The sequence below is a fragment of the Kogia breviceps genome, chromosome 3 (assembly GCF_026419965.1).
Source record: "Kogia breviceps isolate mKogBre1 chromosome 3, mKogBre1 haplotype 1, whole genome shotgun sequence".
NCBI classification, from domain to species: domain Eukaryota; kingdom Metazoa; phylum Chordata; class Mammalia; order Artiodactyla; family Physeteridae; genus Kogia; species Kogia breviceps.
The window spans coordinates 155987440-156013741 of record NC_081312.1 but is presented as its reverse complement, the minus strand read 5'-3'; the positions used below and the strand labels follow the sequence as shown (position 1 = coordinate 156013741).

The 26302-nt window shown below is 42.4% G+C and overlaps 1 long non-coding RNA gene across 4 annotated transcripts in view; it reads right to left on the bottom strand.

Annotated features, from left to right (window-relative positions):
• Positions 1–26302, bottom strand: part of LOC136793855 (uncharacterized) — a 66376-nt gene that overhangs the window by 34529 nt on the left and 5545 nt on the right. For 3 of the 4 annotated variants that reach the window (XR_010839860.1, XR_010839863.1, XR_010839861.1), the window contains exons 3-4: positions 21019–21191; positions 18263–18444 (exon numbers count right to left, since the gene is read on the bottom strand). This is a non-coding gene — a long non-coding RNA (uncharacterized lncRNA). Of the gene's footprint in view, positions 1–18262; positions 18445–21018; positions 21192–26302 lie in introns of those variants that run through there. The other variant, XR_010839862.1, reaches the window with a different exon arrangement.

Genomic DNA, 26302 nt, shown 5'->3' with positions numbered 1-26302 from the left:
GCAGCGTGAGAACCGCTGGGAAAGATGTGGCCTTTCTGACAGCAGTCAAGATGCTGGCTGCCCTCTCATCTCACTTAATCCCCTGCGCCCCAGAGCAGAGATAATCTACATTAAATCCCTGCCTTCTGTTGGCAGAGCTGCAGCCCAGACACCTTTCTGTGCTTCCTCATCTGCAAAGTAGGGATTTTAATAAAACAGAACCAAAAACTAACAAAACACCTCCCTTTGTGGGTCTGTTGTGGGAATCAAATTAAGTCGTTAATGCATGAATGCACTCTGCATGGCCCATGTTAGTTTCTTGCTTGCTTGCTTTTTATTTTTTTTAAAGACGTTTTGATGTGGACCATTTTCAAAATCTTTATTGAATTTGTTACAATATTCCTTCTGTTTTGGTTTTTTGGCCCTGAGGCATGTGGGATCTTAGTTCACCGACCAGGGATCAGCCTGTACCCCCTGCACCGGAAGGCGAAGTCTTAACCACTGGTCCACCAGGGAAGTCCCGGCCCATGTCAGCTTCTGTCGCCCAGGTCTTAATGGCAACACCAATTCCACCCCCCCGCCCCCGCCCCACCCCGCCTCTGCTCTTCATCTCTGCTTTATGGGCTGTTGCCCGTGAGCCTTCTACAGGTTACCATGAAGTCTGGAAACCTAGGCAGTATCATTTCTTTCTTGACAGACTGGTGATGTCCTTGACATTCTGCACATTTGCCCACATTTCCAGACTTTCCAGACCCCCTGCAGGACCAGGTCAAGGGCCTGCCTCTCCCTGGCAGAGGTGGGAGCTGATGTAGACAAGGAGCTCTCTCTGCCACTTGGCTCTTTGCAGTTACATACCTGTATCCCTGCCTTGTCTTTACTCCTTGAGGGCCAGGACTGTGTGTCTTTTCACCTTGTACCCCAGCACCCAGCACCAGGCCCTGAGGACAGGTAGACACTTGATTAGTATTTATTGAATGAATGAATGAAGGAAGGAATACAAGGGCCAGTGGAGAGTGCAAGTGTGACATTGTGATTTATAAAAAGAAATATATATTTGGGACTTCCCTGGTGGTGCAGTCGTTAAGAAGCCACCTGCCAATGCAGGGGACATGGGTTTGATCCCTGGTCTGGCAAGATCCCACATGCCGTTGAGCAACTAAGCCCGTGTGCCACAACTACTGAGTCCATGCACCACAACTACTGAAGCCTGCGCACCTAGAGCCCGTGAGCCACAACTACTGAGCCCGTGTGCCACAACTACTGAAGCCCATGTGCCACAACTACTGAGCCTGTGCTCTAGAGCCCGTGAATCACAACTACTGAGCCTGCATGCTGCAACTACCGAGCTTGTATGCTGCAACTACAGAAGCCTGCGCGCCTAGAGCCCGTGTTCCGTAACAAGAGAAGCCTCTGCAATGAGAAGTCGGCGCACCGCAACAAAGAGTAGCCCCAGCTCGCAGCAACTAGGGAAAGCCCGCGCACAGCAACAAAGACCCAATGCAGCCAAAAATAAATAAAATTTTTTTAAGAAAGAAATATATATTTGGTCTTCCCATTTCTGGCAGAGCTCCTGAAATCTTTGGAATTTCCTAAGGGCTGAGCATGATCAAAGTGTCTTTTGTTCTGTAAGTGAGCTGACTTTTGAAATGCCCCTAGGTCACCTATGGTTGTGTGCTGGTCATCAGAGGAACTGACCATGGGATGAGAGGGGTGGAACAGTTCCACCCCTCTGAACTCTGGGGAGAGGAGAGGGGCTGGAGATTGAGTTCAGTCACCAAGGGCCGATGATGTAATCCACCACGGCTATGTAACAACGCCTCCTCCGTGAAAACACAAAAGGATGGGATTTGGAGAGCTTCTCGGTTGGTGAACATGTGGAGGTTCTGGGAGCTCTGTGCCCTTTCCTTGTACCTTGCCCTCTGCATCTCTTCCATCTAGCTGTTTCCGAGTTATATCCTTTTATAATAAACCAACAATCTAGTAAATAAAATGTTTAAGCTGTCTGATGCCGGCAGCCAGGGAGAGGTCAGCTGGCAGGAAGTGATGTCTTTCTGGAGAAGAGCTGCCATGGACGGGAAGGAGTGGTTCCTGGGAGCACAAGGCTAGGGCAGAGTGGTCACCTGCATGGTGTCATGGAGAGCCACATGGCCTGGAAGCCTGACCTCAGAGCCCTGAGCCCTGGGGAGGCTTTTGATCTGGTCTTGGTTCTGCAAAGAGCCTGAGAAACATGCCCTTGATGGAGGGAAGGAGCATATCCAGAGGGAATGCATCTTGATTCCCCCTGTGGGGGGTCGTGGGGAAAACTGGAGGGACCTTCTGATTGGAGAGGTGAAGACCCTACGTCAGGGTCCCTTCAGGTCACAGTAGTTTTGCTTGAGACAGGAGATAGCAATCCCCAGGAAAAATGCTCCGGGCTTTTGCAGAGCATTAAAGAGCATTTAAGCAGTAGTTGGAACTTTCAGGAAAACCAAGGAGACAACCTGTGGGCTCTGTCTGTGTGGCTGGGAGACTGACTCACCCATTCATCCTTTGCCCTCCCTCCCTCCCCCCAAGGTTATCCATGAAGGCTGGACTTGAACAACGGGGGTCTGATATGTGTCGTCATCCTAGTCTCTTCCCCAGGCTGGTTTTTAAAAATAACTTCTATTTTTTCTTAGAACACAAGTAATTGACACTCTGTAGAAGATTTAGAAATGCAGAAAAGAACAAAGAAAAAGAACCAGCTATAATCCAATTGCTTAGAGATAATCACTCTTCTTATTATGGTATCTAGTCTTTTCTGCATGAGTATGTATTATACATGCACATATATGTATGCACATTTATTTATATAAATACGTATTTATGCAATGTGTAATTCTTTTTAGAAAAAAAGATGTCAAATCGTGTTTGAGAGCTTAGACTCTGGAGCCAGGCCTGAGTTCTAATCCTGGCTCTGTTATGAGCTGCCTGTGTCATCTTGATTGGAACCTTTCTGTGCCTCAGTTTCCTTATCTGTAAACAGCCAAATTGGTTGATGAAAAATAGTATCTCACTGTTGCCTGAATTTGAAGTTTTCTGTTGGTCATTCATGTTTCTTGGAATTGCTCAGTCGCACCCTCTGTCCACAGGAGGGTATGCCTCATGCTTTCGTGGGGTGTGAAGGTGCTGTGTGTTCCTGCCACTTCCCAGTTTGGGGCTGTGGACCCCACCCTTAGCCTCTGATTATCCGCCATCTTTGCTGTCTCTTCAACTTCTCCCTCCGTGTTGCCTCCTTTCCACCAATCAATACAATCAATTAAAATGTTGATTTCAATAATAAATTCTGGAGAGGGTGTGGAGAAAAGGGAAGCCTCCTACACTGTTGGTGGGAATGTAAATTTGTGGAGCCACTACCAAGAACAGTATGGATGTTCCTTAAAAAACTAAAAATAGAACTACCATATGACCCAGCAATCCCACTCCTGGGTATATATCTGGAGAAAACCATAATCCAAAAAGATACATGCACCCCAGTGTTCATAGCAGCAGTATTCACAATAGCCAAGACATGGAAGCAACCTAAATGTCCATGGACAGATGAATGGATAAAGAAGATGTGGTATATATATACATTGGAATACAATTTAGCCATTAAAAAGAATGAAATAATGCTATTTGGAGCAACATGGATGGATCTAGAGATTATCATACTAAGTGAAGTAAGCCAGACAAAGACAAATATCATATGATATTACTTATATGTGGAATCTAAAATATGATACAGATGAACTTATTTACAAAACAGAAACAGACTCACAGACCTAGAAAACAGACTTACGGTTACTGCACGGGAAGGAGGGTAGGGATAAATTAGAAATTTAGGATTAGCAGGTACAAACTACTGTACATAAAATAAACAACAAGGACCAACTGTATAGCACAGGGAATTATATTCAACATCTTGTAATAACCTATAACGGAAAAGAATCTGAAAAAGAATATATATGTATACCTGAATCACTTTGCTGTACACCAGAAACTAACACAACATTGTAAACCAACTATACATCAATAAAATACAATTTAAAAGTGTTGATTTTTAAAACATGCTCAAGTCTCTGCCTTTTTAAATAAATAAGCAAAAACTCTTGGAGAATGCTGTGTCAGCCAAACTTCCTTTGCCAGCCGAACTTCCTAAGGGTTGTCTATACCCATCATTTCTCTTCCCCATCCCCCTTTCTCCATCTCAGTCTGGTTGCTGTCCCACAGCCCCACCCAGATTGCTTGGGAATGGGCTCCCAGTGGCCTCCTTGTTGCCAGATCAACTAGGCACCTCTGTCGTTATTCTTCCCGGGCCTCTTGCCTTTGGCACTACCTCCTCCTCCCTCTTTCCCTGTCTTCCTGGACCACAAGCTCTCCCGCTTCCTGGGCTCCCTCCTATCTCCTCCCCTCTGCTCATTCTTTGCTGGTCCCCTTCGTAAGTGTCCCTCCTTGAATGTGCTTTTCCTCAGCCTTCCTCCTTGCTTCTTCTCCTCTCTGAGACTCTGATTGAACCCAAACATATCTTCACTACTTTGTAAATGTGGTCAATTCTCAAATCTCTACCTCTTAATTCAGATGGCTCTTCTGAGCTCCCAATCAATATACCCAACTGGACACTTCCATTAAGACATCCCCTAGAGCCATAAAATTGATGTGTCTCAAATAAAATTAAATATCTTCTCTGCCAATACAGCCCTCCCCTTTGGTTTATATCTTTGGAAAGGGTCAGACTCATCTCCCTGTTAAAGTGTCAGTGAGTCATTTCGAAAGAAATCAAATCCGTGTTACATTAATAGTTGAATTTTGGGAATACAAAGATGGAAGGGTGGCCAGGGCATCTGGGTCTTCTGTTGTCACTGAAATCACAGATGCTGCTATGCTTTGTATTCTTGTCCTGTACGAGGCAGACCCTGATGCTTGAGAGACAATCAACACTTATAATTACTAAATGAATGGAAACTCCTGGGACCGAGAGGAATAGCTTTTCACAGAGTGCTTTAGCTGGAAAGGCTCTCAAAGATCATCTGGTCCAACTGCAGCCCAGAGAGGAGTCTGTGGTCCTCAGCACATGTCTAGTGGTGCAGAGAAGTGACCTCAGACCCTTCCCACTTCCACTGTGATTTCCCGGGGGCCACTAGGCATGGCCATCAAAGATACCCCTGCAATGAGCTGGGAGTCTTGGCCCAAGGTAAGGGCATTTGATCTGACGTTGTTTTCCTTCACCCTCCAGGTCCCTGTCCTTAGGCACCCTTGGAAAGGAGTGGGAACTCCATGTTGCTTACAGAGGATTTTCTTACCTCTGGCTGGGTTCCCAGGCCCTGAAATCAAAGGAAAGCATGGGCAGGTGTAGTTATCAACATCCCAGGGAGGGAAATGCTCTCTTTAAAAACATAATTAATTACAGAAATTTGAAGCGTACTAAGAAGAGAGAGAATAGTACAAAAGAATCTCCATGCATCCAGTCCCCAGCTTCAAAATACATATAAGTCTCCTTCCCCTCAACACCTTTTTGTTTGGTTTTGTTCAATATCATTTTATTTTATTTAAAAAATTTTTTTGCCATTCTTTAAAAAAAACCTATTTAATTATTTATTTATTTATTGGAGTATAGTTGATTTTTTTCTTTTGGCTGCGCCACACGGCATGTGGGATCTTAGTTTCCCGGACCAGGGATGGAACCCACACCCCCTGCACTGGAAGCTCAGAGTCTCAACCACTAGACTGCCAGGGAAGTCCCAAAGTAAAGTTGATTTACAATATCGTGTTAGTTTCAGGTATACAGCACAGTGATCCAGTTTTATATATAAAACTTTTAAGGTTCTTTTCCCTTATAGGTTATTACAAAATATTGAGTATAGTTCCCTGTGCTATATCATGATCATTTTAAAGGCGGGTTTCTCAAACTTTTTGGACTCAGGACTCCCTTGCACTTTCAAAAAATATGAAGGACCCCCAAAAGTTTTGGTTTATGTGAGTTAAATTTTTGATACTTATATTAGATATTAAACTGAGAAACTTTAAAATATTTACTTATTAATTCATGTAAAAATTATAACACTTATTACATGTTAACATAAATGACATGCTTTTTAAGGAAAAATAACTATATGTAAACTAGTAAGAAGAGTGGCATTGTTTTACATTTTTTACAAGTCTCTCCAATGTCTGGTTAATAGAAGACAACTGGATTCTTAATAGAAGAGAGCTGAATTCTTGTGTTTGCTTCTGCATTTGGGTGATTACAATATGTTGTTTGGTTGAAATACAAGAAGAAAATCTGACCTTGCACAGATACGTAGTTGGAAGATAAAGGCATATTTTCATAGTCTTTTCATATATTTGTGGATATTCCTCTTTGATACTGTACTGAAACCTGATAAATACTGGTTTCTTAAATGTTAGTTGCACTGTGGAATCTGAAATTATATCAGTGAGCTTCTTGTAACTTGTTACATTAAAATCTATTTTTCTCTCTTGCACTTTGACTGGTTTTTTTACTCAGACCTGATTTTGTCTAATCATGCCTTAATTATCTGGAAAATATTAGTTGACTAAGTTATGTAGATTTTCCAAAGGTTTTATGACATGTTTCGTTACACAATATCAAAAACTTATATTTGTTAATATCATCACCAATTTCATCAGAATGTCTTTACATTCTGGCAAGCTGGCAGACACAACTTTCCTTATATTCTAATTTTCACTTGGAAGTTCAAATTTTTTGACTGGCATCAAATTTCATCCATTATTTTACTTAAAGTGACACCTGACTGTACATTTCGGGGACAATGTCTGCCAGATACCCAATAGAGTCAAGTCGGAATCGACTGTAATTCATCTGTTAGTCAGTTTTGCAAGTAAACATCATGCTCCATGGAAAAAGCAGCTAGTTCAGCTCAAAACTCAAATAAAACCACAAGTATGTTTCCTTGAGACAATTATCCTTTGATATGTAGCAGAAGTGCTTTATGGGTATTTCTTTCTTTTTTTTTTTTGGCTGCGCACATGGCATGAGGGATCTTAGTTCCCCGACCGGGGATTGAACCCGGGCCTCCGCAGTGAAAGTGCCAAATCTTAACCACTAGGCCACCAGGGAACTCCTTTATGGATACTTCTTATTTTGTCACATGGCATATATATATATTTTTTTGTTATGAACATGAAATACCTTTATTGCTCTTATCAGTTAGGAAATTCCAAAGGTTTTAGGGGCTCTGTGCCAGAAACAGAGAGGAAGACCAAATATATGTTTCTTATTATAAATCTCAATATCACAGAACCTGACATGGGACATGTTTGGGTGAGGACATCACTGCTGAACAGAGACATGGGCTCCTGTGACAGTCCCCGCCCCACTGCTGCCTGGAAATTTCCTTCTGATTTATTTCTTTGTGGCGGAACAGGCTAGAATAGGTGTGTCTGGCCTGTGAGGCCCACCACCTGCCATCTGGTTCTAGGATGCGCTTGTGTCATGGAAGTGCAGGGGAAAGCCCCAGCAGCAAAGGGCTCAGAGCCCATCCCACCCCACCCGCTGATTCCCTAGAACCCAGAGCTGCTGTCAGACCACTGGGCAGTAACCCGTGCACCCTATGAGCTCCCCAAGAATGGCTAGCAGAAGGGCTTTACTTTGCTCATGTGGTTTCCTTTTTTAATATATAACTTCCTCCATCATAAAAAATTCATATAGCTATATCACGTTTGGAACTTGGAGATAAGAAGAAAACATTACCCATAATTCCACGCATAGTGCACAGACCCTCCCCAGACTCAGCACCCTACACTGCAACCACCCTCTTCCTTGTCCGTCTCCCACTGGAGAACCAGGAAGGACCGAAGGAGACCAATGTTCGGACAGACAGACAGACAGACAAATAACAGGTTGATTTCAATCCTCTGACTCAACGTACGTTGCCTTCCAGTCTCTTTCCCTCAACAAGCATGCTTATTCCAGAACTGCCATCACTATGAAACAAGAAAGTTTGTCAGCGGCTCCTGTCACTTCGGGTTATATCATAGGCATTTTTCTGGGTTGCTACATACAAAGGGGTTTCCCCCCCCCAGTTTCATTGTTTTTTTCCAGTAAACCTTTTATTTTGAGATAACTGTAGATTCACGTGTGGTTTCCCCTAATAATATCTTGCAAAACTACAGAACAATATCAAAACCAAAATATTGATATACTTACAGTCAAAATATAGAGGATTTTCATCACCACCAGGATCCCTCATGTTGCCCTTTATAACCACACCCACCTCCCTCCTACCCCATCACACACCTTAATCCCTGCCAGCCACTAATCCATTTCCATCACTATAATTTTATCATTTTGATAATGTTATATACAATGGATTAGACAGCACGTAATCTTTGGGGATAGGCTTTTTTCACTGGAGATTTATTTACTGTATCAATCGTTTCTTTTCCTTGCTGAGTAGTATTCTGTGCAATTCTGTGCAATGTACAGTGAAACTATTTACCCACTGATGAACATCTGAGTTCACATGGTATATTTAAAAAGACATATTCTAGGGCTTCCCTGGTGGCGCAGTGGTTGAGAGTCCGCCTGCCGATGCAGGGGACACGGGTTCGTGCCCCGGTCCGGGAAGATCCCACATGCCGCGGAGCGGCTGGGCCCAGGAGCCATGGCCACTGGGCCTGCGCATCCGGAGCCTGTGCTCTGCAACGGGAGAGGCCACAACAGTGAGAGGCCTGCGTACCGCAAAACAAACAAACAAAAATAAAAAGACATATTCTAAAAGTTCAAGATTTAAGAGAATTAACAGTTTTTATTGCTTCATACAGTACATCTTTAAGTGAAACTGGCTTTTAAAAAAATTGTCACTATGCGACAGTAAAGAATACACTGATTAGGTCGGTTTGGTGCCACTCTCTTGATATGTACTTTAGCAGCTTTGCCCACCATTGCTTTCGCACCATCAGTGCAAATGTCAGTCAAAGCAGTGGAAAAGATAAATAACATCTTAATATTGTTACAAAAGTAGGCTGATTCTGCACACCCCTGAATGAGTCTCAGGGATCCCCCTTAAGGGTCTATAGACCTCACTTTCAGAACTGTTGTTTTTAAGCAAATTCCAGACATCACAACATTTATCTGTAAATAATTAATATGCATCCCTAATAAAGGTAGGCTTAAAAAAACCCTCAACACTAATATCACATGTAACACAGTTAATAACACCTTAATATCATCTAAAACCCAGCCTGTGTCCACATTTCCCCTAATTTCTCAAAATATTTTCATGTCACAGCTGCTTTGTTTGAATCAAGATCCAAATTATGTCCACACATTGTAGTTTTTGATATGTCTCTAAGAAAGACATATCAAAACTTATTTTAGTGTCCCTTTCTGTTTCCATTTTTACTACATTTGTTGTTGTTGAAGTAATGGGATCATTTGTGCTGTAAAATTTCTAGCATTCTGGATTTGGCTGATAGCATCCTTCTGGCATCACTTAACGTGGTGTTTGGTCTCCCATATTTCCTGTAAGAAGGTTAGATCTAGAGCAGAGTTTCTCAACCCTACCCTGTTGATATTTTGGACCAGATAGTTCTTTGTTGTGGGGAGCTGTGCACAGTGGGATGTTTAGCAACATCCTTGGCCTTTTCACACAGGATGCAATTAGCACTCCCCCACCCCCAAGCTGTGACAACCAAAAATGTCTCCAGACATTGTCAAATGTTCCCTGGGGGCGGCAATCACCCCCCAGTTGAGAACTGCTTATCTGGAGGCTCTAGAGACTTGATTTGATTCAGGTTCCGTTTTTCTTTTTTCTTTTTGCCTGGTTCAGTTTTTATAACAGCAAAAATTAGTCATCAGTGGCTCAGAGTATTATTACATCTTATCAGGAGGCCTGTAGTGTCTGATTGCCCCACTTTTAATGATGTTAAGACTGGTCCATGAGTTTGGGAGTCATCAGTCTAATCCATCAACTTGAAAGCTTCCAAAAGGGTTACCATCTACTGATGACTGCAGCCTCCATCCATTATTCCATTAGAGGTGACAAAGCAGTGATTTTCTTCTAATTCAATCATTTGCTTCTCCCTTTACTAGCTGGAAAACTTCTCTAAAGATGAATTTTCCCTGATTAACTATTTGGTGACCCTAAAATACTGTCCATACAGAATAAAGAAAGATATTTGTCTGATTTTTCCTCTTTAGTTACTAATTTTCAGAAAAATAGGTTGGTGCCTACGGTATAATAAAAAAATATATATATTTGGCCTTTATCCCAGGTTCTTGAGCCAAGGATAGGAGTGGTTTTTGTCCGTAATGGTTTCTTCCGATCACACTGGAGTTTATACTAATGAGATGACTTTAGGGTGGGGTGCCTACAAGGTCTCAGGATGGGGCTTATCCCCAGAAAGGCCACATGATAAGAAGGGGGAACTTTCAGCCCTGCTCTCCAACCTAGGGGGCTGGAGAGTGAACTCTATAAAAACTTTCAAACAATGAGATTCCGAGTTGGTGAACACACAGAAGTGCTGGGGGAGCATGGAAGCTACACGCCCTCTCCTCATACCTTGCCTGTGCATCTCTTCCATTTGGCTGTTCCTGAGTTGTATCTTTTACAATAAATGTAAAGAAAGTGTGTTTCAGAGTTCGGTGAGTCATTCTGGCCAATTATCAAACCTGAGGAGAGAGTTCTGGGAACCTCCCATTTTTAGCTGATTGGACAGAAATACTGGTGGCTCGGGACTTGCAACAGGCATCTGAAGTGGGGGTCGTCTCGTGAGACTGAGCCCTAAACCTGTGAGGTCTGCGCTGACTCTGGGACTGAACGTCAGGATGGAACTGAATCTTTGGACACCCAGTTGGTGTCTGGAGAATCAGAGAACTGATTTTAATATTGGAAAACACCCCACAGTGTACATTCATTCTTTCGTTCTTTTTTCTTTCTCCTTTTAAGTATGATTTCAAACTTTCCAAAAAGTTGCAAGAACAGTTCGAAAAGCTAGCTTTGCCCCCCTGAATCATTTGAGAGAGTTGCTGACACCATGGCCCTTGCACTCTGTTGTGTATATCTGCTATGCGTGAGGACCGTAATATAACTATCCACGGGCACCCTGTGCTGGGGAGCTAGCTCAGCCACTGCCACCTCCTGGAACACACATGCCCTCCCCACGCAGCTTAACTCAGCATCCAGGTCAGCCCGTGCTGCCCCTCCCACCACGAAGAGTCAAGATACTATACAGTAGAGCAACTTGAAAGAATTCTCTGGTAGTCATGCAACAAACTTGACATTGAGTTTGTTTCAGTTTGCTTCCAGTTTAGGGATTACATTTCTTGTTGATTTATTTTCAATTTTATTTATTTATTTATTTATTTATTTAATTTATTTTTGGCTGCTTTGGGTCCTCGTTGCTGCACTGGCTTTCTCTAGTTGCGGCGAGTGGGGGCTACTCTTCATTGCGGTGCTTGGGTTTCTTGTTGCGGTGGCTTCTCTTGTGGTGGATCACAGGCTCTAGGCACACGGGCTTCAGTAGTTGTGACACGCAGGCCCTGTAGTTGTGGCTCATGGGCTCTAGAGCGCAGGTTCTGTAGCTGTGGCGCGTGGGCTTAGTTGCTCTGCAGCATGTGGGATCTTCCCGGACCAGGGCTTGAACCCGTGTCCCCTGCCTTGGCAGGTCGATTCTTAACCACTGCACCACCAGGGAAGTCCCTGATTTATTTTATATATTTAATTATATGAACTATTTTTCACAGTTCCAAATTCGAAACTATGAAACAAGAGAAGCCTAGCTTCTAGAATTCAAAAACCAATCTTGCTTCCTTCCACGTGACCCCCATTCTGTTTTTTTTCCTCTCCCTACAGATAAACATTTTAATTAATGTTTGTTTTGTACTTCCATTGTTCCTTTTTTGAACATCTACTTCCTTGTGGAAAAGGTAGCTCACTCTAAATGCTGTTCTGTACTATGCTTTTTTTTTTTTTCCTTAAATTTAAATTTGTCACTGTAGCCTGGAGAGCCCTCCACGGTAGCACATGGAAGTCTTCCTTAACCATTTTGGTTTAACAGCTTTATTGAGTTATAATTTACATAGCATAAAATCTACTCATTATAAGTATATTATTCAATAATTTTAGTAAATTTATAGAGTTGTGCAACCATAACCACGGTGCATTTTAGAACATTTCCTTCACCCCAGAAAGTTCCTATCAGTAGTCAATCCTCACAACCCCAGCCCTAGGAAACCACTGGTCGGCTTTTTTTTTCTTTAAAACAGCTTTTTCTAAATATTTTATGTGGTCATATGGTCTTTTATGTCTAACTTCTTTCACTTAGCATAATGTTTCTGAGCTTCATTCATGCTGCAGAATGTGTCAGCACTGTGTTCATTTTAAATGTCTAATTGTGTTCCACTGTATGACTGTACCACATTTTGTTCATCCATTCACCCGTCAATGGGCATTCGGATTGCTTCCAGTTTGGGGCTATTATGGATAACACTGCTATGAATATTCACATATGTATCTTTGTATGAACATATACTTTTATTTCTATTGGCTAGATTCCTAGAAGTGGAATCGCCGGTTGTCCTCATTCATTTCTACAATGGCATCGAACCCCATGGCATAACTTATTCAACCAGTAACTTATTCAACCAGTCCTCTATTGATGGACATTTGTGTTGTTTCAGTTTTCCTTTTTGCTATCGCAAAAACAGTGCTACAATAAATAGCCCATGCATGTGTAATTTATTCCATTTGCCAGTGTATCTTTTTGATCGATTCTTAGACATGCCTTAGCTGGGTCAAATGGCAATAACATATGCAGTTTGGCTAGACATTGCCAAGTTCCCCTCATAGGAACTGTGTCATTTTTCATCCCTACTAACAGTCTGTGAAAGTGGTTTTCCATATCCCTGCCGGCAGCTTGTATTATTCAACTCTTGTATTTTCATCAGTATGTGTAAAAGATGTTATCTCAGCATAGTTTTTAATTAGGAATGCTCTCTTTTCTAATGTGTCATTTCATTCATTCATTAATTTATTCATGCATCCATGCCATACCACAAAGAGGCAATACCCCATAGATTGCTCTAATTGCTATTCTTATTGTCATAGGTGCCAAGTAGAGCTCAGAACAAGGCAGGAAATATTCCTGCTACCCTGGAGCTTCCATTCCGATAAGGAAAGGAAAATAATACAGCTAATTAATATGAACATATTCACACAGTGGTAAGTACTCTGATGAGAACTGAAAGAGGGTGACAGATCAGTGGATGACATCCATTTGTTCAATTGCTGGGTCACACCTACAGTGTGCGGGGCTCCAGGTGAAGTGCTAGAGCTTTCCTGGTCAAGGTGCAGCCAGAGTCTTTTGTGAAGGTGATGGGGGTAAGTGTGTATGCTGCCTTAGGTCATATAGAGCAGTCGGCACAAGCTGACCCTCTTCTACTGGGCCCTGGGGACACAGAGAGGAGCAGGGGTGGTCTCTGTTCACAGTCTAGTGGAGGAGAAAGACATGAAACCAAGCCATTCCGGAAGAAAAATGCCCCAATAGTGCAGTGGGAGCATATGAGGAGATTCCAGAAAATTCCTCAGGGTGGTTGAGGCTCAGAGAAGGCCATGCAGGGCCTCTGAAGATGAGTGAGAGGGTCCGGCAGCCTTGCAGGGAGAGGGCATGTCGGCTGCCCTGGGCACGGAGCACTGCCCCCGTGGTGGAACTGTGAGGTCATGAGGGTCTCAATCGATTAAGCAGTGTCTGAGGGGCAGGACAGCAGCCATCAGGTGTTCTTCTCTTCGAGTTCTTAGCACTTCTTTGTTTGTTTTTAATTGGGGTATAGTTGCTTTACAATGTTGTGCTAGCTCCTGCTGCACTGCGAAGTGAACCCGCCATATACGTACACATATCCCCTCCCTTCTGGATTTCCCTCCATCCAGGTCACCACAGAGCACTGAGTAGAGTTCCCCATGCTATACAGCAGGTCCTCACTAGTTATCTATTTCATACCCAGTGGCATATATACATTAATCCCAATCTCCCAATCCATCCCACCCCAACTCCCCACCCTTGCTGTCCACATGTTTGTTCTCTACATCTATGTCTCTATTTCTGCTTTGCAAATATGTTCATCTGTACCATTTTTCTAGATTCCACATATATGTGTTAATATACTATATTTGTTTTTCTCTTTCTGACTTACTTCACTCTGTATGACAGTCTCTAGGTCCATCCACCTCACTACAAATATCTCAGTTTCGTTCCTTTTTATGGCTGAGTAATATTCCATTGTATATATGTACCACATCTTCTTTATCCATTCATCTGTTGACGGACACTTAAGTTGCTTCCATGACCCTGCTATTGTAAACAGAGATGCAATGAACACTGGGGTGCATGACTCTTTTTGAATTATGGTTTTCCCAGGGTATATGCCCAGTAGTGGGATTGCTGGGTCGTATGGTAGTTCAGTAGGAGGGGTTTGGGCTGGGTGCTGCATTCTTGACCTGGGCCATAGCCCTTCCCTCCCGTTTAGATATCAGGGAGAGATGATACCTGGGCCCTGTGCTCCTGCTGCTGAGATAGTCCTCCTAGCCCAGCTTCAGCCACCCTACCCCCAACCTTACTGAGCCTGCTTCCAGAAAACGAGCCTCACTGGTCACACCCAGTACCTCCCACTCTGCCACTGAACTTCTGTCTGACATGTGGCAGAGTTGCCTGAAATGGTTTTCCAGAACCCCTGCATCAGAATAACCCTGGATACTGCTGGTTAAAAAGTTAATTCCTGAGCCCTGCACAGGATATATAGAGTCAGAATATTTGGGCGCCAAGATGGACATTTCCAATCAGCTCTCCAGGTTGTCCCTGTGTACACCAAAGTCTGAATGTCACTTTTCTAGGGTAGTGGTTCTCATCTGGGGAACTTGTTAGAAATGCAAGTTCTCTGGCCTTGTCCATGCCACCTGCATCGGGAACTCTGAGGGTGGGCTGGGCCAGCTGTGTTTTGACAAGCCTCGGGGTGACTCTGGTGCATGCTCTAGTGTGAGAACCACTGGATTAAGGCAAGGGTCCTCCACCAAGGCTGCATGTTAGAATCACACTAGAGAACTCCCAAGGAGCTTCTAAAATTCCTGCTGCTCAGGCCCCAGCTGCCAGGGATCCTGGTTTGGGTGACCTGAGGTGGAGTCTGAGCATTTGTAAGCTCCTCAGGCGAGTTGAACGTGCAGCCAGCGATGAGAACTACTGGTCCAGGACAGTGGTTCTCTGGGCGCAAATTTGCGCATCACGGGATGCTTGGCAAAATCTGGAGACATAATTGGTTGTCACAGCATGGGCACGCCACGGGCATCTAGTGGGGAGAGATCAGGGATGCTGCTAAACATCCTACAATGCATAGGATAGCTCCCACAACACCCGGGCTAAAACGTCAGTAAGGCCAAAGTTGAGGCATCCTGTTCTAGGGAAACAGTCATACCCAAGAATCTTAGCTCCTAGACTTAGCCCCACCCCTCCCCACAATAAGATATACATTTGCAGAGTATTTTTTTATTCTCAGAAACAAAAGACACTCAGTAGAGCTTAATTCTCACCTACATGACCACTAATACAGATATGCTTATACACACTAACATTCGTAAAAAGGCATCCCCGATACGCATGTAGATGCATGCAGAAAGACACATGTACGTGTTTGTCTGCATAGATGCCTGCACTCATATTTACTGAACCACACACATGGAGCCATACCCCCTACGGTAACTCACAGTCATTAAAGGGCACACACACACACATACACACTCACACACTGACAACCCCGTTCGTTAAGTGCAAGGGCCCTAGTGTCACCCAGAGTTCTCATGTTCTCCCCATCCCCATTCTTGCTCTGCTTTGCCTGAATGGCCTGGGTGTTGACACAGTGGAGACTCTACATGCCAAGGTCATGGCTGCATGTCCTTGGGGTGGCAGATAACCAGGTGGGGTGAAAGGAGAGCCTGTAGTGGGCATGGTGCTTGGGTGCAGCATGAGGGGAGAGTGAGAAGGGACTTGGGGTCCCAGGTGCTCCAGGAACCTCAGAGAGATGAGGGCAGGGAGGGGAGAGGAGTCAGACTGATGCTCAGGGAACTCCAGGGGGAGAAAGGGAGGAAGGGAGGACAAGGGGGAGGGTGGACTTGAGACAAGGTGCCCGATGGAGCACACTGCCATCGCTGTCTGCTTCTGCTGTCTCCTCAGCGCCTACTCAGATTCAGGCAGAAATATTTGCTAAGGGTCCACTCAGTATTTCTTTAGACACTCATGCATACCTTAAAGGATGGTAGTGGAAAGCTTATGGGTCTTTTTTTTTTTTTTTTTTTGCGGTACGCGGGCCTCTCACTGCTGCGGCCTCTCCCGTTGCGGAGCACAGGCTCCAGACGCGCAGGCGCAGCAGCCATGGCTCACGGGCCCAGCCGCTCCGCGGCATGTGGGGTCTTCCCGGACCAGGACACGAACCCGTGTCACCCGCATCGGCAGGCGGACTCTCAACCACTGTGCCACCAGGGAAGCCCCATCAGCACATGGGTCTTTGAAGACAGGTAAACACATCTGAATCCCAGGCCTGCCACTTGCATGGATAAGTTTCCCAAACTCTCTAACCCTTTTTTTTAAAAAAATTAATTTATTTATTTTTGGCTGCATTGGGTCTTTGTTGCTGTGCACATGCTTTAACTAGTTGCCACCAGGCAACTGCACCACCAGAGAAGTCCCTCTAATCCCTTTTAAAAAAATTTTTTTAAGAGTTTTTAAAATTTCATTTCATTTAATTAATTAATTTATTTTTGGCTGCGTTGGGTCTTCGTTGCAGTCTTTCTTTAGTTGCGGACAGAGGGGGCTAGTCTTCGTTGCGGTGCGTGGGCTTCTCATTGTGGGGGCTTCTCTTGTTGCGGAGCACGGGCTCTAGGCACGCGGGCTCAGTAGTTGGGGCTCGCGGGCTCTAGAGCGCATGCTCAGTAGTTGTGGTGCACGGGCTTAGTTGCTCTGCCGCATGTGGGATCTTCCTGGACCAGGGATCGAACCCGTGTCTCCTACATTGGCAGGCGGATTCTTAACCACTGCGCCACCAGGGAAGCCCTAAATATTTTTTAAATTGAAGTATATTTGATTTACAATGTTGTGTCAAACTCTCTGATCCTTGGGTTTCTTAGGTGAAAAGTAGGGATGACAATACCTACTCCAAATGGCTTTGTAAAGATTAAATTGCATGATATGTGTACATTTCTTACAAAGTGTCTAGCATAGGGTAAGACCTTAAGAGTACTAGATCCTTTCTCTTACCCTCCATCTCCTCCAGGTATTTTTTGTTTTTTATTGAAGTATAGTTGATTTACAATGTTGTGTTAATTTCTGCTGTACAGCAAAGTGACTCAGTTATACACATATATACATTTTAAAATATTCTTTTCTATTATGATTTATCCAGGATATTGGATATAGTTCCCTGTGCTATACAGTAAGACCTTGTTGTTTATCCATGCTATATGTAATAGTTTGCATCTACTAACCCCAAACTCCCAGTCCATCCCTCCCTATACCCCACCGCTTTGGCAACCACAAGTCTGTTCTCTATGTCTGTGAGCCTGTTTCTGTTCCTCCATCTACTTTGGACTCATTCATATATGTCTATTTCCTAGAATAAAAGCCTCATCATGCCTTATTGAACTGGAAAACATTTCCAGAAACATGATAAGTGAGTTAAAGGATGACCATTTTGATGACCTGTCAGATTACTGTCAATTGCTTTTCAAATACTATTTCTGGATATTTTCTCCAACGGACATCTCTCAAAGAGATGAAAAATTTACGTATGAAGGTGTTCACTTCGGTGCTATTTATAAGAACATCATTATACAACAGAAATATAATAACTGACTTAATCCTGTTAGGAATAAGGCAGCATGTAGTCAAATAAGCAATTAATGGTTAAACCACTTGTGAATGATACTACTTCTTGACAGATTATTGATCAGATGTTGAAATAATGAAAACAAATACTAAATAGTAAAATTAAAAACTCTACCTGACAAAATGAAAAGAGAAATCTTGAAATAGATTCTCAACAATTGTTACAACGTTTTAATACACACACATTTGAATACAACTTTAGATAATACTTTAAAATGAAGCTTGGCAAACTTTTTCTGTAAAGGGCCAGATAGGAAATATTTTAGGCTTTACAGGCCAGATGGTCTCTGTCACAACTACTCAGTACTGCCCCATAGTGTGAAAGCAACCATAGAGAGACAGTATGTGAATGAATGAGCATGGCTGCGTTCTAATAAAACTTTATTTACAAAAACAGGTTGCAGGCTGGATTTGGCCCACAGGTCAGTTTCCAAACCCCTGTGTTAAAGGGAAAAGAGGGACTTACCTGGTGGTACGGTGTTAAGACTTTGCCTTCCAGTTAAGGGGGTGCATGTTCTATCCGTGGTCGGGGAGCTAAGATCCCACATGCCTTGTGGCCTAAAAACCAAAAACATAAAACAGAAGCAGTATTGTAACCAATTCAATAAAGACTTTTAAAAAAATGGTTCACATTGAAAAAAATCTTTAAAAAAAAATAAAGGGAAAAGAACTGTGTTGTGAATATATGAGAATATTTTTCTTTCTAAATTTCCTTTTATAATCTTACTATATGACCATCTTTTAAAAGTTTAAGAAAAAGGTGGACATATAATATAAAAATGGGCAAAAGTCGTGACTTGATGATTCACAGAAGGAATACCAGAGTACCATGAACACAGGAAAAATGAAGTATTCACCACTTTTGAAATATGAAGTGGAACTTTTAAGAACCCCAAAATACTTAGTGCTCACAGAAGTGTAGTGAGCTAGCCATGCTATTACAGTACCAGTTGGAAAGTCAAATGGCAACCCTTCTCTAGTCAGAAAGGCGTTAATATGCCAAGAGTCTGCCACTGTTCAAAGCCAAAACTTCAGAAAATATAAGTAATGAGGGTTAATTCATCCAACCAACTATGAAAACAAAGCGTAAAGTCTGAGTAATGAAATTAATGTGGAACATAGGAGAGAGGCAGAACAATGGAAAAGGAGAAAATGTTCAGAAATAAACACCAGAGTATGTGGGAATTTATTAAATCTTATAGGTGGCATTTCTGATCAGAGAGAAAAAATATTAGGACAACTGGACAGCCATTTGGAAAGAAAAACTGGATCCCTACCTCACACCTTCCCGCCAATTAATTCTATATGAAAGATATAAAGAAAAAAAAATAATAAATGTACCTTTAAAAATTGGGCAGTTTTTTTAAAGAGCAAACTCAGAGAGAGGAAGGCCTTTTAAAGTATACTGCAGAAACCATAAACAATATGACTGTGGGATAATATTTTTCTTAAAAATTTTTTTCAGACTTACTGTATCAGAAAATTATAAAAAATTTAATAACACACTGTGTTGGGGAGGGTGTAGGAAAACATGTCCTCTTATGCTTTGCTGTATTGAAATGTAGTGCCATCTAGCTAAATAAAAATGCACAGGGCTTCCCTGGTGGCGCAGTGGTTGAGAATCCGCCTGCAGATGCAGGAGACACGGGTTCGTGCCCTGGTCCGGGAAGATCCCACATGCCGTGTAGCAACTAAGCCCGTGAGCCATGGCCGCTAGGCCTGCGTGTCCGGAGCCTGTGCTCCGCAATGGGAGAGGCCACAACAGTGAGAGGCCCGCATACCGCAAAAAATAAAAAATAAAAAAAAAAATAAAAAAAAAATGCACATACCCTCTGACTCAGCAATAATTTCACTCCTAAATATTTGCTTTATAAATATAATTGCACATTTAAATGAAATATACAAACGGTCATTATGTCTTTCAATACTGCTTGTAACAGCAAAAGATTGGAAACAAAAGCTTAAATGTCTATCAACAAGGGAGTTAAGAATAATATTGTATACGTTACATGTATTCATACAAGTGAAAACTGTGAAAATTATGTCATTATGAAGAATGACAATGCTCTTTCCTTACTGATATGGAAATATTACAAGACATCGGGTTAAGTGAAAAAGGCATGGTGGAAAATCGTGTTCATATCATGCTAAAATTTTATGGGAGAGAAAAGGAAAACGTATACTTATAAAAGTGTAGACGGTTTCTGGAAGGATATATGAAAAATTTGTAAAAGAGGATGTATCTGGGGAGAAGAGATGGGTGGCTAGGTGGAGGAAAGGGAAATAAACTTAGTTTTCATTGTATACCCTTTTTAAAGTTCTTTAAATTTATAATAAAGCATTAACTATTTAAAATTTAGATTTTCTAATAATATTTAAAAACCCAGGGAAATATTTTTCTCAACAGCATCCCCTATTTTTCCACTTTGATGGCTAAGAACCATCTAAAACGCAACAAGTCCAAATCTGCACTCCAGATTCCTCCCAGAATCTGCTCCATCCACCATTCGCCTTACATCAGTTAATGGCAACTCTGTTCTTGTAGTCGTCAAAGGCTGAAAATCACGGAACTATCAACGGCTTCGCTCTCTCACATCCTACATCCAAACTCTGGCCACACTCGGTTGCTTGTTATTCCTAGAAAATGCCAAGCACCATCCAGTCTTTGGGCCGTTGTACTGGCTGTGCTGGCCCCGCTGGAGGGCACCTCCTCGCAACCTGCATGCTTTACGCCCACTCTTTGCTCAAGGCTGTGTCCATAAATCACCTCACTGAACTGAGAAGGAACCAGCCCTCTACCCAGCACTCTTGACCCACTTTGCTTAAAAAAATTACAGCGTATCCATGACCTTTTAGCATAACGTACAACTTCCTCTTATATTTGTTGTCTATCCCTTACTAATCGACTAAGCTTCATGAGTGCATGAATTCTTGCCTATTTTGTTCATTGATGTTTCCTTCGTGAGCAAGCCCACACAACTCTTCAGTAAGCCCACAAAACTGTTTGCTGAATGAACGAATTCATTGATGTAAAGTTTACAGAGCACAATATAAAATTGCACCTACAGTATAATGAGTTTTGTAGAAAAATATATTTTAAATATTTAAAGATCTTTTTTAAAAAGATGTTACCTTATGGGCCTTTGCATATTTTGCAATATTTTTTCCTCCTGTTGCTCATGAAAGAGTATTCTGTCATTGATTGCTTGGTTTCTTCTCCTCCAATTTCTGTGGGAAGGAATGTATCTGCTTAGCTCAGATTCTTCCAGGTAGAATTGAGGAAATGGGCAGAAAGAAAAGATGAACTGCAAGAAGTGAAACAAGTTGAATTAATTTATTATTGGGAATGGAAGCAGAGTCTCTGAGAGGAAAGAGAGAAACTTGAAAAAGGTGAGGAGGGGAAAAAGGGAAGAGAAACCCCTTGATGTTGGGCTTTACGAGAGATTTTTGCTGGTAGGTGAGAGTGAGGGCTAAGAAGTTTTGGGGAAGCTGCAGGGTGTGGGAGGTGACAAGAGGATGGAAATGGGAAAGACAATTTTAAGAAGTGTTTCTATTGATTATAAATGAGATTCCCTTTGATTTTCTTTAAGAATCTCAGGTGAAGATCTCAATGGCTTTTGATTACTTGCTGGCACCGGACCACATGAATTCTTGGCTCTTTTAGGGAGAAAGAAATATATGGCAATATCGTAAAAAGGAACGAAATTGTGTCATTTGAAGAGCTGTGGATGGACCTAGAGACTATCATACAGAGTGAAGTAAGTCAAAGAGAGAAAAACAAATATCGCATGTTAATGAATATATGTGGAATCTAGAAAAATGGTACAGATGAACTTACTTGCAAAGCAGAAATAGAGACAGATGTAGAGAACAAACGTATGCATACCAAGGGGGAAGGGAGTGGGGTGGGATAAACTGGGAGATTGGGATTGACATATATACACTACTATGTTTAATAGCTACTGTATAGCACAGGGAACTACTCGGTGCCCTGTGGTGACCAAAATGGAAAGGAAATCCAAAAAAGAGTGGATACGTGTATATGTAGAGCTGACTCACTTTGCTGGACAGCAGAAACTGACACAGCAATGTAAAGCAACTACACTCCAATAAAAAGAATATATATCTATATGGCAACATTACAAATGGTTTGTTCAGGGTGGTGGTTTTCTGTATTATTTTAATTTTCTTCTTTATATCTGTCTGTACTTTTCACATTTTCCTCCATTATAAATGTATTCCTTTTATAGTATAGAAGGACATGATTTAACATTTTTCTTTACCCTTCATCTTTCAAAGAGACTCTGTAGCAGTCAGTAGCTGCCCGAGGCATCTGTCCTTTGCCTGCCTATTTTAGGCAGGCTCCTGGACCAGGAAAGTGAGCCTGCCGTGCTGCAGTCAGGGTCTTCTCCTGACCGTGGCGCGGGCCCTCTTCGCTCTGACTCTCGCATGACTTGCACCCTGGCTGGCTCTGCTCTGTGCTTGCCTCAGCTCCCCAGTACCGTCTGCAGCTGGCTGCTTTGGGTGGGGTCCTTTGTCTTAGCTCTGGCCCTTTGGACTGGAAACTGAAGCCGATCTACATTCATCTCTCCGGAAAATGGGGGTTTGGTTAATAGCTGTACCCATCTGACTCCTGTACATGAAATCTTTGGTTCTTTAATTAATTTTATAACATCTCCTCATGATACTCAGCAGGGGCTACTCTTCCACATCATAAGAGTGGCGGTTTGGGGCTGCCACCTAGGGTCAACAGTTCTGGTTTGCCCAGGACTGAGAGGGTTCTTGGGACAATGGCCTTTTCAGTGCTAAAACTGTGAAAGTCCCGGGCAAATCAGGATGAGTTGGTCACTGCTGTCATCACAGGCACCAATAGGCTTTATCGCCACTGTCTTAGTTGACTTCTGAGGTTAGCCGTGAGGACACTCTCCTCACTCTGATACAAGTATGATCTCTCCACCACAGGTGAAGACCATGCCCACTTCTCTCCCCAATCACGGCAGGAATCAGATTAAAATGCAGGAACTTTCCTCCACATCTGTTACTCTAAAGGGACTGACAAAAGTGTCAGAGCAGGAGAAGGGGCTCCACACCTGCCCACGCAACCAGCGGAGAAACACAGCCCAAAGGAAACATGGCTGAGGGCCTCCAAAGGGTCTTCTACTCAGATACTGTTCCTGGTACAAACAGTACAGCTCTTCCCTGGGGTTCTGCAGACAAGAGCTGTACCTCTACAAACAGGTCAGCTCAATGCTTCCAGTTCCTGGAAATTTGCATATCCTGAATCTCCTTTGAGAGATGAGAAGGGTTTTTAGACAAAATTATTTTAAAAACACAAGGCTCTCACAGGACCCAAAAGCACCAACTCACAGCTTCTAACTAGGTTAGCTAAACAAGGACACTCCTTGGAGGGAACTGCTAGCACAGACTCTATTTTAGGCATTTCAGGGGAACACTGGTGATCATGACTTATACTGGATAGAGTGGCTATTTAGGGACATTTATTTTTGCTGAAATATTTGCTGGGTATTTTTATAAAGCACTTCAAATCTGAAAAGATAAAAACAATTTCCGTAGGAGCCTTTAGAAGAGGGTGGGAAGGAAGACGGGGATCATAACACCGTAGCATTTATGTTGTGACACTTTCTGATACATTCAATACCATCTCTTTAGCGTGAAGCTAAAGAACCAGAGCAGAGATGACAGCATAAACTTGGCATGAAACAAATGTTGTGAGCTTGGTGCCTCTGTTGCTTTTTCCACAGCTTTCATCTTCCCAAAGGGATGGGATAATAACTAAAGTTCCAAGGAGGCAATGACACCTTCTGTTGGGAGGAAATGGGCGGCTGGGAATTGTGGGTGCATTCAGGTTTGGGGATTTGGTTTTCAGGCAACTTGCCGGGGACCAGCCACCCAGACCATTGTCACTGTGCCTCCTCCAGGCGCACTTTCACCCCTGCTTCTCAGAAAGAGTTAGGGAGTCTTGGAGGAATGGTATATCTGAGAGCCTTAGTCCTGCTTCCATACTAACATAATCTGGAGATCTTTTTTTTTTTTTTTTTAATATTTATTTTTTTTTTTGGTGGTACACGGGCCTCTCACTGCTGTGGCCTCTCCCTTTGTGGAGCAAAGGCTCCGGATGCACAGGCTCAGCGGCCATGGCTCACGGGCCCAGCCACTCCGCAGCACGTGGGATCTTCCCGGACCGGGGCACGAACCCGTGTCCCCTGCATCCACAGGCGGATTCTCAACCACTGCGCCACCAGGGAAGCCCTGGAGATCTTTTAAAACGATTCATGCTTGTGTTCTCCTCCATTCAAGTAAACAACTTCTGAGGGTGGGACCCAGGTATGGATACTTTTTTTTTTTTTTTTTAATATTCCAGGTAAATTCTAATGGACAGCCTGCGTGAGAACCACTGCTGAAATTCAATGCTGTTCAAACTTTAATGAAATAATCACAAGCTAGGTAGGTGGATAGATAGCTTGAATGATAAATAGTTGGATAGATGGGAGATGCGAGAGGGAGAGAGAGAAACAAATATATAACCCAGATGAATAATAGTGATTATCTGTGGATAGGGAAATTATGAACAATTTTATTTACTTTATGTCTATTTTCTAATCAACAGTGAATCACCAATACCAACAGAAAAATGATTAGAAGATATAATGAGTAATTTTACAGAAAGATAGGCAATAAGCATTAAAAAAATCAACTTGACTAGTAATAAAAAAAAACAAATTAAAACAATGACTTGATACATTTAAAAATGATCCTACTGGCACATTTCTTTAATAATGAGATCCAGAAGGGCACCCGGGATCTCTGTGGGTTCTTTCTTACAACTGCATGTGAATCTACAATTACCTCAAAATTAAAATTTTAATTAAAAAAAATGATACAAAAAAGAACAGATGCATGCTAGAAAGACTGATTCAAAATCTTGGAAAGAGAAAATATAGCTGTGGGGAAAATCCCGATAGATGTGACAACCTCCACTGGACAGAGTTAAGAGAATAAGTGAACTTGAACCATCATGGACCAGGAAGATTACCTAGTCCAGGACGTGAAGACACAGGCGTCTGCGGGAGTAGGAAGTCTCAGAGTGAGTGAAGTGGGATGACCAGGGACTAAGGTGAACAAAGAGGACACATCCTTTCTAAAGAGGCATCCACTACTCACCTCCAAGACATTTTTGCCAAGCAAGGAAGCAAACCCAGTGTCAGATTTTCCAACTTTTTTTTAGAAAAGGTAAAATCTGAAGTTTAATAAGAAATCTTCCCATTTTAAAATGTTGGCAACTAATTGAAAAAATTCCAAAATGCTATGCAGGTCAAATAAAATTAACTGTGACTCATATTCAAACTTAAAGAACAAAAATGAGATCCAGTGTGGTTGATGATGCATTTTAAAATGAGCAAGGAGGGGCTTCCCTGGTGGCACAGTGGTTGAGAGTCCGCCTGCCGATGCAGGGGACACGGGTTCGTGCCCCGGTCCGCGAGGATCCCACATGCCGCGGAGCGGCTGGGCCTGTGAGCCTGAGCCTGCGCGTCCGGAGCCTGTGCTCCACAACGGGAGAGGCCACAACAGTGAGAGGCCCGCGTACCACAAAAAAAAAAAAAAAAAGAGCAAGGGGCAATGAAAATGGGTACAATCTTTCTGGAGGACATATTTGCAGTCTGTATGAAAAATATTAAAATTTTGCATACCTTTTTGTCTAAAATCTCAAATATTTTGCTCTAAGGAAATAATTCTGAAATCTGAAAAAGATTAACTAAAAGATCTTCAGTGCAACGTTATTTACAAAAAAGAGAAACTACGTGAAACCTTCACATCTTTAGCAGAATTGAGTAAAGAAATTATGGTTCATGCATACATCAAAATATAATGTAGCCATTAACAATGAAGTAGAAGAACGGCATGAAATCATGTGGAAATAAGTTCTCAGAGTGAAAAAATATATAATTTAAATTGATAGCTTTATAGCTGATGTTTTGAGGAAGAAAAGGATGCTGTATAAATAGAGTATACTCTAATTCTAGCTTTGTAAAATTATACTTATATTACATATTATAAATATTGTATATAGTCTCTTTTTATTGCTCATCTGTATTTTCCAAGTTTTCAGTAACAAACATTGCTATGGTCACATTATCCATTTCCTATTTATTTTCTTGCTAACAGAATTCTGTTTTCATTGGGGTGGCATTAGACCATACCAAAGAAAGGCGTCATTTCTTGGTCTAAGCCAACCATAGCAATCTTGCTTTCTGTTTTCCCAACATCTCTTGCCTATGACTGATTTCTAACAAAGATTCAAGGAGAAGTTGGCTGTGAGACATACTGGGGAAGGTGTGCTCGTCTGATAAAAGGGACAGATGTGTCTGGCTCTACTCTTGGCAGTTTTCCTGTCTGG